The sequence below is a fragment of the Aedes aegypti genome, chromosome 2 (genome assembly GCF_002204515.2).
Source record: "Aedes aegypti strain LVP_AGWG chromosome 2, AaegL5.0 Primary Assembly, whole genome shotgun sequence".
Classification (NCBI taxonomy): domain Eukaryota; kingdom Metazoa; phylum Arthropoda; class Insecta; order Diptera; family Culicidae; genus Aedes; species Aedes aegypti.
The window spans coordinates 223898909-223914241 of record NC_035108.1 but is presented as its reverse complement, the minus strand read 5'-3'; positions in this window follow the sequence as shown (position 1 = coordinate 223914241).

Here is a 15333-nt window from a genome sequence, read left to right as displayed (position 1 = left end):
TATATTCGTCTTCACAGCTGAATATTTATCTGAGGAAGTATTTTCATGCATAAATACGTTTCACAAACAACCGGAATATCGTGAAAGCCCACTTACAGGAAAACTAGCGGCCGTTCAGAAACCACGTGGTCATTCATGGTGGGAGGAACAGTTTGTTCAAAACCAAGGCCCATAAACATTTGTTATTGTATGAACAGTGCAGAATACAAATATACAGACTTAAATTATTTTACAGCAATCCGTGAATTTCACCGTAATCTCAACAGCTGAAAAGTTCGGTGAAATAAATCAACGGAGTACGGTAAATTTTTACAGTTTTCGGTAAAATTTCACCGGAATCCGTTGAATTTCGATGGAATTACGGTGTTTTATTTTACCGAACTGTTTAGCTGTTGAGATTACGGTTAAATTCACGGATTACGGTAAAAAATTTAAGTGTGTAGAGGTAGTCAGGGCGGTTTCGCCAAACTGCATAAATTTTTGAAATTTCTTCTGGAATAACATGCAATCCCCGAAGTTGACAAGGAAGAGGAAAAATATTAACGTCATATGCAGCCCAGATTCCGCTGTCGCGAAACGTCCAAATGCAGCCAGTCGTTTTTATAACTGAAAAATTGAAAAGTATTGTATTCAAAATAAACTGTTATAAAAACCTCAGTGTTCGGAGCAGTTTTTCCAAAGATGCTGGTAAATCTAAACACAAGACTATATTTTTTTTAATGTCTGCTACTTTTTCCGGTATGAAATTTCACTTCAAAGGCTTTTTATGCTTCAGTGTGATGCAATTGCAATTGCATATTTGCTGGGATGTTCATGTGAGTGTTTGAACGGCTTGCGCATGATTGATGGAAACACTGAGATGAATAAGAAAAAAAACTCAGCAATGACAGAAAAAGAAGACCGTCTTCGCGAGTCTCGTCTCAGAAAAAGAATATAACAAATGTTTATCCTTATATCATGTGATAGTCGAAAAATTATAAAAAAGTCTACGTTACGGCTCATACAAAACTTTACTTTTTTCATACAAAAAATGTTATGGAGGGGGGTAGGGTGTTGAAAATGTTCAATTTCAGCGTTACGTAATGAATGGATGCTGCCTTATATAAAATTAATGTTAATTTGATTGTTTCGCGAGTGCGCGGAATTAGGCATTTTTCTGCGCGGAATATGGAAAAGCGTGTAAAAAATGCGCGGAATTAGGCAATTTCATTAACGAGTGAACTATTTAAAAAAAATCACAATTGTAACGTTTGAATACAGTCTAGTTTATATTTTTCCCATAATCTAAAACAGATTTGTTAGCGATCCACCCAGAAAGCTTTTTTGTTGGTGCAATACTAATTTTTAATTAAGCATTTGAAATGTTTTTTCGTTAACTGCGCTGAATTACGGCACTTTACGGTACCTGTTTTCCGGATGTCCTTGACATTCTGAATAACTTTGACGAAGACTTGAACTTTCTATCTCATATGGATCACGAGATAGAACTTGCTTAAAGTGCTCAATTTTACATACTCACTAGCGCCACCGAGCGAAATTGCGAACCGAACTATTTGCTTTCCGAATGTCCTTGATCTGCTGAACAACTTTGCTGAAGATTGCGCCATTATAGATCATCAGAATCTCGAGATATAGCATCATGAATGTTCCTGTTTTGAAGTGATGCTAAAGTTTCAGGGTGATTCAATACTCAACTGAGTGTTGCAATACTTTTTCAAGCGAGTCCGTATTTATGGGGGGTAGTGTATAAAACAAATTTTCATCAGCCAAACGAAATAATTATACTGGACACCATCTTGCGAATCAACAACTTTATGAAATATTTGTGAAAAACACGATTAACTATTTCAAGATGAGCTTTTTCGTGTTCTTTACTATTGTCCACCAAACAAAATGGTAGTGGGAGATCCCCCAGCACCAGACAGCACCCAATACCGGACAAATTCGAAAAATTGAGAAATCTTGGTCAAATCAAGATGATGATTAGAAGCAGGCTTGATAATACTCCTCAATATCATCGGAGTTAGATGACATACTCAAGAGCAGCGTGCTGCCTTTGCCTTTTTGCGAGAGAGCGAAAAAATGCATATCAGAGAGGCTACGAAAAATGAGCGAGGAAGATGCAGCACATAACACAACAGAGTAAAATACCACCAGAAAGAGTGCTCTCATAACTCCCCGAGGACTGCCTTCTTCGGGCGGGACGCTCAAGAGTTCTTTTGAAGCGTGAGTGAAGGTGAGCATCGCAACAAGAGAGAGAGTACCCGAAAAAATTCTCGTATTTTTTTTGCAATCTCAATCGAATCACATGAGAATGTGTTGAAAATTTTGAATTCAGCTTCTACTCCTCATAAAAACGGCAAAATTGCCTCATCTTTACATCGCAGAGGAATTTCTATCAAGCCTGATCAGAAGAAAATAAAGGAGAGTAGTTAGTGGGGCCTTCCTTAGCCGATTGGTTAAAGTCCACGGCTACAAAGCAAAGCCATGCTGAAGGTGTCTGAGTTCGAATCCCGGTCTGTCCAGGATCTTTTCGTAATGGAAATTTCCTTGACGTCCTTGGGCATAAAGTATCATCGTACCTATCACACGATATACGAGCGCGAAAATGGCAACTAAGGCAAAGAAAGCTCTCAGTGAATAATTGTGGAAGTGCTCATCGAACACTATGATGAGAATCAGGCCCTCCCTATATCAGTGAGTATGTAATGCCAAGAAGACAAGGAAGAAGAAGGAGAAGAAGAAGAAGAAAGGAGAGTAATGTTACCGTAGAATAACACATCCTTGAAATATGCATGCCTATTTGAAAAAGTAGCGATGTTCAAAAATTGTTGAAATGTTGTTGTACCGCATTGAATTTGAGCCTCACTAGTAATTATTTCAGATATGGCAAAATAGTTTGAATAACGCAAGTCTGATCGAATATGACCATCATTTGAAATCATGAATGTATTTTGTACCATATTTGAACTGAATGTGGAAAAACTACAATTTTGGTCAAGCACCTCCTGACCCCAGTTTCGGACAGTTTGATTTGTTACATGATTTATTTGTAATTTTTGCACCAGTGTCTAAGAATACATTAATTTTTAAATTTATTTTTTTAATGGATTTCGAGAATCATGGTATCGAAAATGCAATAAAAATAAGCAGAATGAACATTTAGAACAACATCGGTAAATTTGTTGTTTTTCATCGTATAACAAAGAGGTTTTTCATGCACATCTGGCAAACAAGGTGAACACGAATTGTTCTTGTAAATATTGCAGTTGCATTAAATTGGCTATGAAATACCATTCCTGGACTAAAAATATTCAATTATGTACACATTTATAGAAATCGTGCCATTTCTAGATTGTTTCCGGTATTGGGAGCCACTTTTTATAATTAGCCAATTTGGTATCAGAATACACCATGAAAATGTAATGGAAAGATTACATAAAAGCAATATTTTTTGAATTTTGAATTTAGTGGCTTGAGTGTTCGGTACTAGGGGATCTTCCTCTATATTATTACGTATTGATCGATTTACTAGTAAATTCTGCATTTTATATGAGAGCAATCTTATCTTTTGTGAAATGCACGAACAATTTCATATTATTTACTAGAGCTCTTAAAAATCAGAATGATTTTACGGAATCCTCATTGTGTTTCAAAGTTAACTCTCAATGGAAAATAAATGAATTGCGATTACAAATTATTCTTACAATAAAAAATTGCTGTTTTATTGTCTAGAGATAACATTTTATTACGAAACTAGTTACATACATGCTTAAAACTCAATGAGAATATATACCAAGGTGTGGAAGAAGAAGCAATGGCTGTGTATTAGTAGAGAAAAAAAAATAAACACAAATAACTACGCCACTAATTTACACGGCTTCTTATGGGAGCTCGTTCGCTTGTAGTAGTGAAACATTTTGCACCGTACACGGATGTCACGCACACCAAATGTCTTTTCCACACCTCGGTATATATTCTCATTGCTTAAAACTGTTAAGTTGCAGCAAACAATAAATGTTTTCATAGTTCAACAAGATTTTCAGTGTCATGAATTATATCATAAACTCCAAAGTATTCAACAAATATTGGTTTTGGCTGTTTATTGAGAAATTCTTCAATGGGACTGTCAATAAACCACGTGGTCATTTAGGGAGGAGAAGGTGTCTGGCTTAAGACAACGGTCAATACAAATTTTGAAATTTTTGTGTGAACTTCTGACTACAAGGGGGGAAGAGTGGTCTGAAAATCCAAGAAAAGTGATCGTGTGGTTTATGGAAAATCCCTAGACATACGTTCTGGAATTCTATTAGAATTTATTTTAGACACTACTCTAGAAATAGGAAAAGACTTCCAGATCACTATAATTCCTTCACATATTCAACCAGCATACCTTTAAGAATTTGCCAGAAACTCATCTGAAATTGTAACGAGCAACAAGGTCTTTTTGGAATTACCTAAAGCATAACCCAGGAATAAGCTAAGAGATTTGTTTATGATATGTTAATAGTATTCCTCGAAAATCTCTGCTGTTGCTTCAGAAATTTCTACAAGAATTATCTACTTGTATAATCTCTTCATGAACTTTTTGTTTTGTATTTTCCTATCAAAAATTTAACGAGAAATATATTCAAAAATTAAATCTGAAATTATTTTTGGATTTCCTCCAGAGATTTCTCTAAAACTTCTCGAACAACTTCTCCAAGTATATCTGAAGAACTTCCTTTGGTATGTTTTCTGAAGATATGGAATTATTTGACAATATCAAAGATTTATTTCTAGAGTAGTAATATTATGCAAGATATAGATTTGGTAAGAACAATAAAGAGCTAGTCAATCAATTTGAAATCGAAAAACTTCAATTGGTTCAGGATTGCATCTGATAATTCAACTCTACTAATGTTTCGAATTAGGGGGGTCCGTAGCCTTGAGGTAACGCTTTCGCTTCATAAGCGGAAGGTCATGGATTCAATTCCCAGCCCCTCCAAAAAATAACCCGTCCAGCCACCAGAAGACGCCGCACGGAGGACCGTGCCTAGAAGGGGGGCACATCCATCCTCCGTCAGTTTCAGATGGTGACTGAGACAAACTGACCCACTTCGCAGGCAGCTAGCCTCAAACTACTCAGGAACACGGCAAAACGAACCACCGCGAGAGCAATGGACTATGGCTTATGGAAATCGATTGGACCAACAGCAGAGCACTCTCCTACCTGCTCGGTGTGAGAGCAAAAGAGTAGAAGAGAGTGAAAGCAGATGTAAATATAGATTAGTTAAAAATAGAACTGTATCGGTAAGGAAGATACAGTTGAACTGATTCCGGCACAGTAGTGGCCACAAGCACGGAGTGCCTTATAAAAAAAAAAAAAAAAAAAAAAAATGTTTCGAATTATTTTGAATAATTTGAATATATGGAATTACCTTTTATCTTTTCATTCACTTCAAAAGAGAGTTTTTTAATGCTTCTGAGCTCATATTCTGAGAGACCAGAGACAGCTGGCTTAGATTGCGAGTCAAGGGAACTTGTCAGTAACTGTCACTGGAAAACCGCACATTTGAAGGGAAGAGCGTGGAACAGTCAAAACTCACGTGAAAGTAATTGAAATTTCTGGGTGTTTTTCGATGATTTCACATTTTAAAAAGTTGAATACCAAATTATAGTAGTGTGTTGGCAAACCGCTATTGATTTTTTATATTCATATTCTTTTGCATAGTGAACAACAAGAAGTGAATATGATTTTGACCAAAATAAGTTCATTTGACCGTTGTGCACAAGCCAAGAATTAAAGAAAGAAGTCATAGTCGTATGTGATGAACGAACTTCCGCATGCATTTCAAAATAAATAGAGGTTTCATGAATAAAATTCCAAAAGCATCTCCAGAATATATGAGAAAATTCCTGGACAAAAAAAAATGCCGAAAGAATTCATGGGAAAATTTGTTTAGGTATATCTGCAGAAAATTGTAGGAAAAATTCTGAAAGATCTTGTATCTGGATTTGTTCCTAAAATAGGCATTGCAAAATGCATGAGTAAATCAAGTGCCTTTAGCTTTTACAAAAAAAAAACGAATTGGTTGACATTAGTTTAATTTAATAAGTGTAAACCAATTGTTTGGTACAATAATCTGGACAGTTATGTACATATACGATGATACGATGTTAATCAGATTCACAACTGTTACACACACATGATTAAGTACCGTAAAATGGGGTGTCTTTGATAATGCGGATAACTTTGATAGTGTGGTGGGTCATACTAAACGAAATAAGATAATATCTGTTAATCAGTTAAGCAAAACGAATGCAAAACTAAATAATATCAGTATGACTCTTCATGTCTGAGCTATTTTCATTTGAATCGAGATCATTTGAGACTTAATATACGAATATTTGAAATTGATGCAACTTTAGCAATTTCGAAACGTTTACAAACAACCTGTTCTACAGTCACTATTTGATTTAGTTTTGAATAGTTCGTCTCTTATATTTGACAGCCTAGTTATAATAGAACTCAAATGGTCTCAAATCTCTTAACGAAAACCATTTTTACAAACTGGGATCATTTTTGTAATCTAGGTCAGAAATTTCCAAATAACGTTAAACGCCTTAAGGTTAAGGTGAACCTAAACTTTTGCACGATACACCATACTGAGGGGTGAACCCAAACTTTTGCACGATGACTTGACTGACTGTTTCATTGATTTTGAATACTTTTCAGATTTTTCCGCAAAAATTTCATGAGTGCTCTTCAAAGAATATAAGATTACGAATCGAATGACACATTGTTTTAATATTTTGGTCGATCCAATGCTGAGGAAACTAGTTATGTTTTTCCAGTGTGTTTTTTGAAAAATGTCACAACTTTAAGTTCAAATTTAGTATACAAAGTTCAAAGAATGTTTTTGGAAAAATACATACGAAGTAAGAATAACTCTTTTCCTTTCGAATCCGGCTTAAAGAGTTTGAATTGGACGTGTAATCACAGAGATATGGACTGAACACTTTTGCATGTTTTTTAGGGGGTGAACCCAAACTTATGCAAGGGAATGTACATCGTTGAAAGGTTTACTACTTTCATTTTGCAATAAAACTCAATCACTCTAGCATGTGTCAAAATTCAAAATTATTTACTCCGCCATCCGCAGGTACTGTACCAAAAACATTCTCAAAATAATTACCAGAAACATCTAAATATTATTGCAAACAATTAAGTCACATTTCTATGGTAACTCCAAGCACCACAATCGCTTTTACTAAGCACGACCATTTTCACGGTAACAGTTAATTAATTTTGGTCAGCATCGGTTCAAATTACTCCACTGTGAAGCAGAATGTCGAATGTATTAAACAAAAAACAATACTAGATATATATATATTTTTCGAAACCTGAAAGCAACATTACCGATTTTATCAACAAAAATATTTGTTTTTTTTTTTGCGTAACGCGACACCATTTGCAGAACCCTGTTGGCAGATAAACGTAACGCGGCGCTGATAAAATGAAATCAATGAGATTCTGCAATTATTCAATACATAGAAGGATGGCCTAGAACAAAACCGGATTGTAAAAAATATATCAGAGCATATATAGGCGATTATAGAGTGATGTTTGAAAAAGTGCATTTCAGCGATGGTGTCGCATTACGAAATGCAACTGCTTTTTTTACCATGTCTACAGTGTAAAGTTTCAAAATGAATGTCATAACATCAAGTACATTTAATACGCAAAATATAACACCTGTTTAACCCATATCCGCCCAGCGTCCTAAAAATAGGACAGAAGTCCCGAACGCCCAGCGTCCTATAAATAGGACAGTACTTGTAGTGCAAATATCTTGAAAATAAAGAGATGTGGGAGAGAACTGTCTTCTGCAAAGTTGATCACAGGACTGCTGACTTCCACTTGGTAACTATTTTAATTCAGAATTAACTCACCAGGTGGCGCACAGACGCCAACAAATGTCGCATTTATAAGCAACATATGAAACAGCTTTCCAGCGTACACATATTTGCTTCGTTTATATCTAAGTCCAGCGATGAGATACAAAATTGGTGTCTTCGACAAAGTTAAACAACTAAATAATACCTATTCGCATAGAACCTTATAAATTCGGAAAACACTCCCAAGATGGCGCTAGTGAGCCAAAACTTTATTTGCTTATATCTTAGCCCGGTTATGAGATACAAAAATAGTGTCTTCGACAAAGTTAAACAACTAAATAATACCTATTCGCATAGAACCTTATAAATTCGGGAAACACTCGCAAGATGGCGCTAGTGAGCCAAAGCTTTATTTGCTTATATCTTAGTTCAGTTATGAGATACAAAATTGGTGTCTTCGATAAAGTTGATCAACTAAATGAGAACTATTCACCTGTGATGATATACAACGTTCGTGTCTTCGACAAATGTGTTTAACTGAATGAGATCTAGTCACCCGAAATCTTATTAGTTGGGAAAACACTCACTAGATGGCGCTAGTGAGCAGAGATTTTATTTGCATGTATCTCAGTCCAGTTATTAGATACAAAATTGATGTCTTCGACAAAGTTGATCAGCTAAATGAGACATATTCGCCTAAAACCTTTTTCGTTCGTAATACACTCAAAAGATGACGCTAGCGATCGAACATTTTGATTGTTTATATTTCAGTTCAGTGATGAGATACAACATTGGTGTCTTCGACAAATGTGATCAATTGAATGAGATCTATTCGCCCGAAAACTTATTAGTTCGGAAAACATTCACTAGATTGCGCTAGTGGGCAAATATTGTAGGGAAAGGGGTGGTAAAATGAACACCTTAAGGAAATCGTCTTGTTTCTGACAGAAAAACGAGGAATTCGTATAGTTCTATCGCACACCATCAATAATAGGGATGTTACCTATAGCAGCGACACGAATTCATACTAAAAAAGCTAAATTTTCACATATTTTTATCGTTAGCAAAAACACATGCAAATGTTCATTTTACCTGCACTATGTGGGTAAAATGAACAGCTGTTGGTGGTAAAATGAACATCATTCAAAAAACGTGAGCAAAACAAATATTTTTGAAATTTTTCATTGCTGTACCGAAAATATATCCATTTATGATTGTAACCCATTCAAAAGGAATTCTAAAGGTATCAGATTTGACATCATATCATAACGATATTCACCCCATTGAAAAACCTCAAGTCTGCTGAGCCAAAAGTTACGTCAGTACTAATTTTCAAATGTGGTTTTCTAAAATCTTTGTTTTCGTTGACATTTTCACTGCAATTGACCTACGTATCAACTCGAATACTCCGATTTATGCTCTTAATCGTCCATGCGTGACAAAAATTAATCGAAATTTGTTTTTTCTCTGTAAAAGGCACGGTGTTCATTTTACCACCCCTGTTCATTTTACCACCGCTGTTCATTTTACCACCACTTCCCCTATGTGCTTGCATCTCTGTTCTGGGATACAAAATGGGTGTCTTCGACAATGTTGAACAACTAAATGATACTTAGTCACATAAAACCTTATAACACTCACAAGATGGCGCTAGTGGGCAAAGATTTTATTTGCTCATATCTCAGTCAAGTGTTTAGATACAAAGTTTGTGTCATGGATAATGTTGAACAACTAAATGAATCCTTTTCGCCTAAAACCATATTAGTTCGGAAAACACTCACAAGGTGGCGCTAGTGGTCAAATATTTTATTTTTTTTATATCAGTCCAGCGATGAGACTGAAAAAATAGAACTCTCGAAATTGGTATCTTCGACAAAAGTGTTCAACTAAATGGGATCTATTCGCCCAGAAACATAGTAGTTTGGAAAATTCTCCCAAGGTGGCGCTAGTAGACAAACATATTATTTGCTTTTATCTCGATCTAGAGATCGGATACGAAGTTAGTGTTTTTGACAAAGTTGGAGAACTGAATGAGACCTATTCGCCTGGAAGCTTATTACTTCGGAAATCACCTAAATGGCACTATTGGGCACACATTTTATTCGCTTATATATCAGTCCACTGATTAAATCCAAAGAAAACTATTCGCCTAAAACCTTCTTAGTTCAGTAGTCGATCTCATGATTGAAGTCCAGTGATTAAAAATTTGGTATCTTCGAAAACGATGATCAACTAAAGGAGATATTTTCGCAAAAAAACATATTAGCTGGGAACATATTAGCTTGGGAACCGACAAATTGACTTATCCATCCATGAAATGAACTCCAATGGTGAAGGGCGGCTGTCAAATGAGAGTAAAATTGAATAGCCGCCAACCTAAGTCCAGAACCAGTTTTATGACTTAAACGTGGAAAAGTAAAAATTATTATTCGCAAAATTGCAGGTAATAAATGCGCTTGAAAGATATTGTTTACAAGCAGTTATTTACTACGCGCTACTGCAGTGCGTTGATGCCAATTTAATCAGAAAATTCTACTTAATTCCCAAAATGAATGTTTTCGAGAAAATTGATTACGCCTTCATCATTGTTTGGTCGTAGTTTTGTATGGTTGTTTACTTTTTAGAACCAGCGACGCGTTGAGGTAGCAGTAAAGAGCCTTCCTTGCAGAACTCACTCGGACCAAGAATTGTGACATTTGAGCGGGCACGCTTCAGTATGCTCCCCAGGTATTCTGGCCAGCTCTAGTGTCAAAAATCTTGGACCGCGTGGATTCGGTTCTATCGGTGAATAAGACTATATGCATCAGTGATGCAGTAACTTCAACGTTATAGCCGAATAATGTTGGCTTCAAATATTCACATCTGTAAAGCATGTAATAGTTGGAGTCCAATATTTGACTGTCATTGGACTGAAGGACTAACTTTTGATCAACACTAACGAAATTCTGATATTGCCAAATATATATTTCGATCACTGTCAGATCCGAGTCACATTGTATACTAATAATTTGACCCAGAAAAAATATTTTGATAGTTATGTTTCCATTATTAGCTGGCAAGTTTTATAGAATCTTTTTGAAGACTATTCTGAAACATCTGTAGGTTTTTTCTATAATCAAAATATTTGACGTAAGACTTTACATTGTCTTTGGTATAAAGGGTGTAAGTGTGCATAATTGTACATGTACATGTATGGAAATGTATGTATGTCTGCATCTTACTTCGGTGGTAGAGTAGAAAATTGAATTGAAGTCACTAAATGATTTAGTTCTGGCATGCATCTTTCGCCTCTGAAATTTTGATTCTTTATGTTGCAATTTCTTTATCAGGGTACGTCCATAAATTACGTCACGCAAAGTTTTGCCATATTCATCCTCCTCAATTTTCCTCTGTTTCACACTTTTTGTATGGATTCCAATTTTTATATGAGTAGTCACGTTTCATTGTAACTTCCTCCTTACTCTTCTGTACGTGACGTAATTTATGAATTAACCTCACCAGCAGTTTTTTCCAACTTGTTTACATTGTAATGGGTCGAACTGCATGAAAATATATTTGATTAATCTCGAAAATAAACTTATAGAACAGCTAGATATGGACGACACACTTTCAAGAATTTTTTTGGATCTCCACCATAGACTTGAAATTTTTTTGTGAAATAAGGTTTAATTTATGGGAATACGACTATGAATAACAAAAACGGAGCTGAATTCCAATTGTGAGATACCTTGGGCGTTAACGGGTTAATCACATAGTAACAAGGCATATTTCCGAGAACAGGTATTTGTTGATGAAAGTCGGTTCCTCGTGGTGTCGCGGTACGCTGGAGTGTAAACACTTTTGTATGTTTATCAGGAAATGAACCCATACTTTTGCTCGGGAGTGTAATCAAGGATCGTCCCTCAAACGTGTTGCAGTTTAAAATCAAGAAAAGAAATAAGAACTAGTTGAAGACAATATAATTACATACACGTTTGAAAATGTTAAACATCAATCTAATCCATAAATGTAATCACCAATGAAGAAAGACAGACGAAAAAATCGTTCCTTGAATTTGTATGGAAATTTACTCTGTTCACTATATAAAACGATTCCTGAAGAATTTCTTTGTAACGTTTTTATTTTCACTAAAGCTGCAAAGGGTTCCCCTATGCTTCGTCAAAGCTTCACATCAGTACTTTTTCGAAGAATTCTAGAATAATTCCTCTAAGAATCATAATTATGATATTTGGTTCAGATGAACTACACTAGAGGGTAAAATTTAGAGAGGTTTATTATTTTTTGTGTATTTCGAGAGACCTAAAGTTTAGAAAGTTCACAAACAATTTTTACAGATTTCATTGTAAAAATTGTTTGTGAACTATAGATAAACAGCAGTGTTTATCTTAGCTGAAATGTTAACCCAAGAAGTACGAGTTCGCTGATTATCGAAAACGATTATGTTTGGACCTAAACTCAAATTTACCAAATCAGAGTTTATTGTCAGCTTTATGATTGCTTGGTTCAAACATATCTCATGTCAATTAAATTCAGTGCATAGATTTATTTTTAGAAATTTACATAATGAAGTTTATTACCACAGTACGATTATGGAGCTTGAAGGCATATTCAGCATTTCCATAAACATTATTCTATCACCAACTTAATTCGCCATTATTTATTCATTTTTAATGTCTAATATAACCGTGGGAACTGGCAATGACAAATATATAAATAATCTTGTTAATAATATATGTTAAGATAAGAAAGCGAACAACGTCATGTGATGCACGTTAATTTGAAATTACACGTTCTCAAAAACAATTATGTGCCTTTATTGATACTACGATGTATAGAGGAATCATTTTATATGCTATGCTTGCGTACATTTTTTTTTTTCAAATTTTGTTTCCTTTCCGTTACTGTGATCGTGTTTGAATTTTATTCATATATTAGTGATAAATAATTCGGTCCCAGTTTAGAATACGATTCTCAAATGGAGTTTAGTGTGTACTGAATCGACGAAATAAAGTTCCAAAAGAGATTGGCCGAACACCCACAATCATTGAAAAATGACTTTAGATAAGCATAGCCATTCGCGCGAGGGAAAGATTTTGGACCAGCTCTTAACAAATATCGAACTGCTGTATATTCTCGAAATCCCAAACTTTGACAGACCGGTAACACACAAGCGACCACTTCTTTTTTAAGGAAGTGTCCACAGTCAGAGTTTCGTGCGCTTCTTAATGCGTGCATTATTTTGTCGAACAAGGCATTTGGGATCGTTCCCATTCGGATGTCTGGGTTGTCTTTTGCTGCTCAGACTCACCCGTCCAAAGTGATAAAATAAAATATTTAATTAATTGGATTTGTGATAGTGGTTTGCTGGATTTACATTTTATGACCGTTTTGTCCCAGCTTTGGATAAAGTGGTCGGTGACATACGAAAATTATGTTAAAAGTGGCAATTTTTGATGTAGTTTGTATGATAAAATTGTGTCAGTGTGGTGATGCTTACTCAGAGGAATGTAAAAATGCGTGAGTTGTGTTAAAGTGATTTGCATATGAGCAATTCCACCGAACATGACGAATTTTTTTTTTAATTTAATTTTTGTATTTTTTTAATCGCCTGAAAATTTACATACAGATTCTTTATGACCAAAAATGCCATTTTGCACCTTCAGACCGCCATTTTGAACCTCGCCTTATTTTTGAGAAGGGCGTATCGGAAAATGCATAGCAAATCTTTAAAAAACTGTAACTCGAAAACGGTTTGTCCGATCGATTTGAGATCTTCTACAAAGTTGTAGGTATTGCTTAGGACTATATGGAGAAAAATATGCACGGTAAAAAAAAGTTACAGATTATTTTTTATTTCAAAAACAAAATTTTAAAATCGATTTTCTCCAGAAACGCATTTTCGATATTTTTTATTTTTGGACATGTTTTAGGGGACAACTTATGTGATTTATTGCACAATGTTTCAAAATGGAAGAATTATGGACAAAAAGTTATGATTTTTTTTAAAATAACAGATTTTGAAAAAAAAATCGAAATAGAGGAAAACAATAATGTTTTATGTGATTATTTGAAAGTACAGAAAAATTGCAAACGAAAAGAACTTAAGCAAATTTTTTCTAGGTTGCATCAATTTCGAGATATACTCATATTTATATAGAATTTTCAAATAAAAAAAGTAAATATGCCCTTTTCAAACATATTTCGTGTTTCTCCATTCCAGAAATATTTTATTTTGATTGAGTGAATCGTAGCTGAATTGTTTATTGTTTGATCAAAACCTATATACTAAAGTATTTAAAAAAGTATGCACGGTAAAAAAATATAAACGAAATTTTCAAATGAAAATTTGAAGTTCATTGTTCTTAAAAACCGCAAAATTGATGTTTTTAATTTTTGCAGCATATTGTTTGTAATTTCTTGCACAATGCCTCAAAACGGAAAATTTTTGGATAAAAAATAAATTATTAAAAAAAATACATAAAACGAATTTATGTAAAACGATATTTTTGGTGCGTTTTTTTGAGTACAGAAAAATAACTATATATTTTTAAATATGAAAAATTTCTATCGAAAAATACTCAAATAAAATTTAGCTGAGATGCATCACTTCCGAGATATACACGGTAAATCTAGACGTAGCATTAAAAATGTGATTCTATCACAATGGTGTACCTTTGGTCTCCAGGGCTAAGCCCGGCTAATGGGTAAAGCCTTTCTCATCGCGGCAAGATCGTACAACCATGGAGAAGGTGTTTTTTTTGTTTTTTAAAAAGCATCGTTTTTCTTTTATGTATTTACCATGTCCAAATGTATGGGTATGGGAAAAACGTGTTTGTTCATCATACCTACTAACACAGGCAAAAGTGATGAAAACCCTTGTGGAGCCTGTTTAGTAGAATGCCTGTAAATATACTAAAAGATGAGTAGTACTGTTCCTTTTAATTCTACTATTTCAACCTCAACTGTAAAGCCGTCTTCAGTGTTGTGTACTTGACTTGACTTGGTTTGTGTTGTTGAAATCAAAATAAAATTTTCCGGAATGGAGAAACACGAAATATGTTTGAAAAGGGCCTATTTACCTTTTTTTATTTGAAAATTTTATATAAGTATGAGTATATCTCGAAATTGATGCAACCTAGAAAAATTTTACTTAAGTACTCTTCCAATGCATTTTCTGTACTATCAAATAAACATATAAAAAATATTGTTTTCCTTTATTTCGATTTTTTTTCAAAATTTGTAATATTTTATAAAATTATAACTTTTTTGTCCATAATTCTTCCATTATGAAACATTGTGCAATAAATCACATAAGTTTTCCCCTAAAACATGTCCAAAAATAATAAAAATCACAGATGCATTTTCATAGAAAATCGATTTTATTTTTTTTTTATTAAAAAAATCTGTCATTATTTTTTACCGTGCATATTTTTTTCCAAATAGTCCTAAACA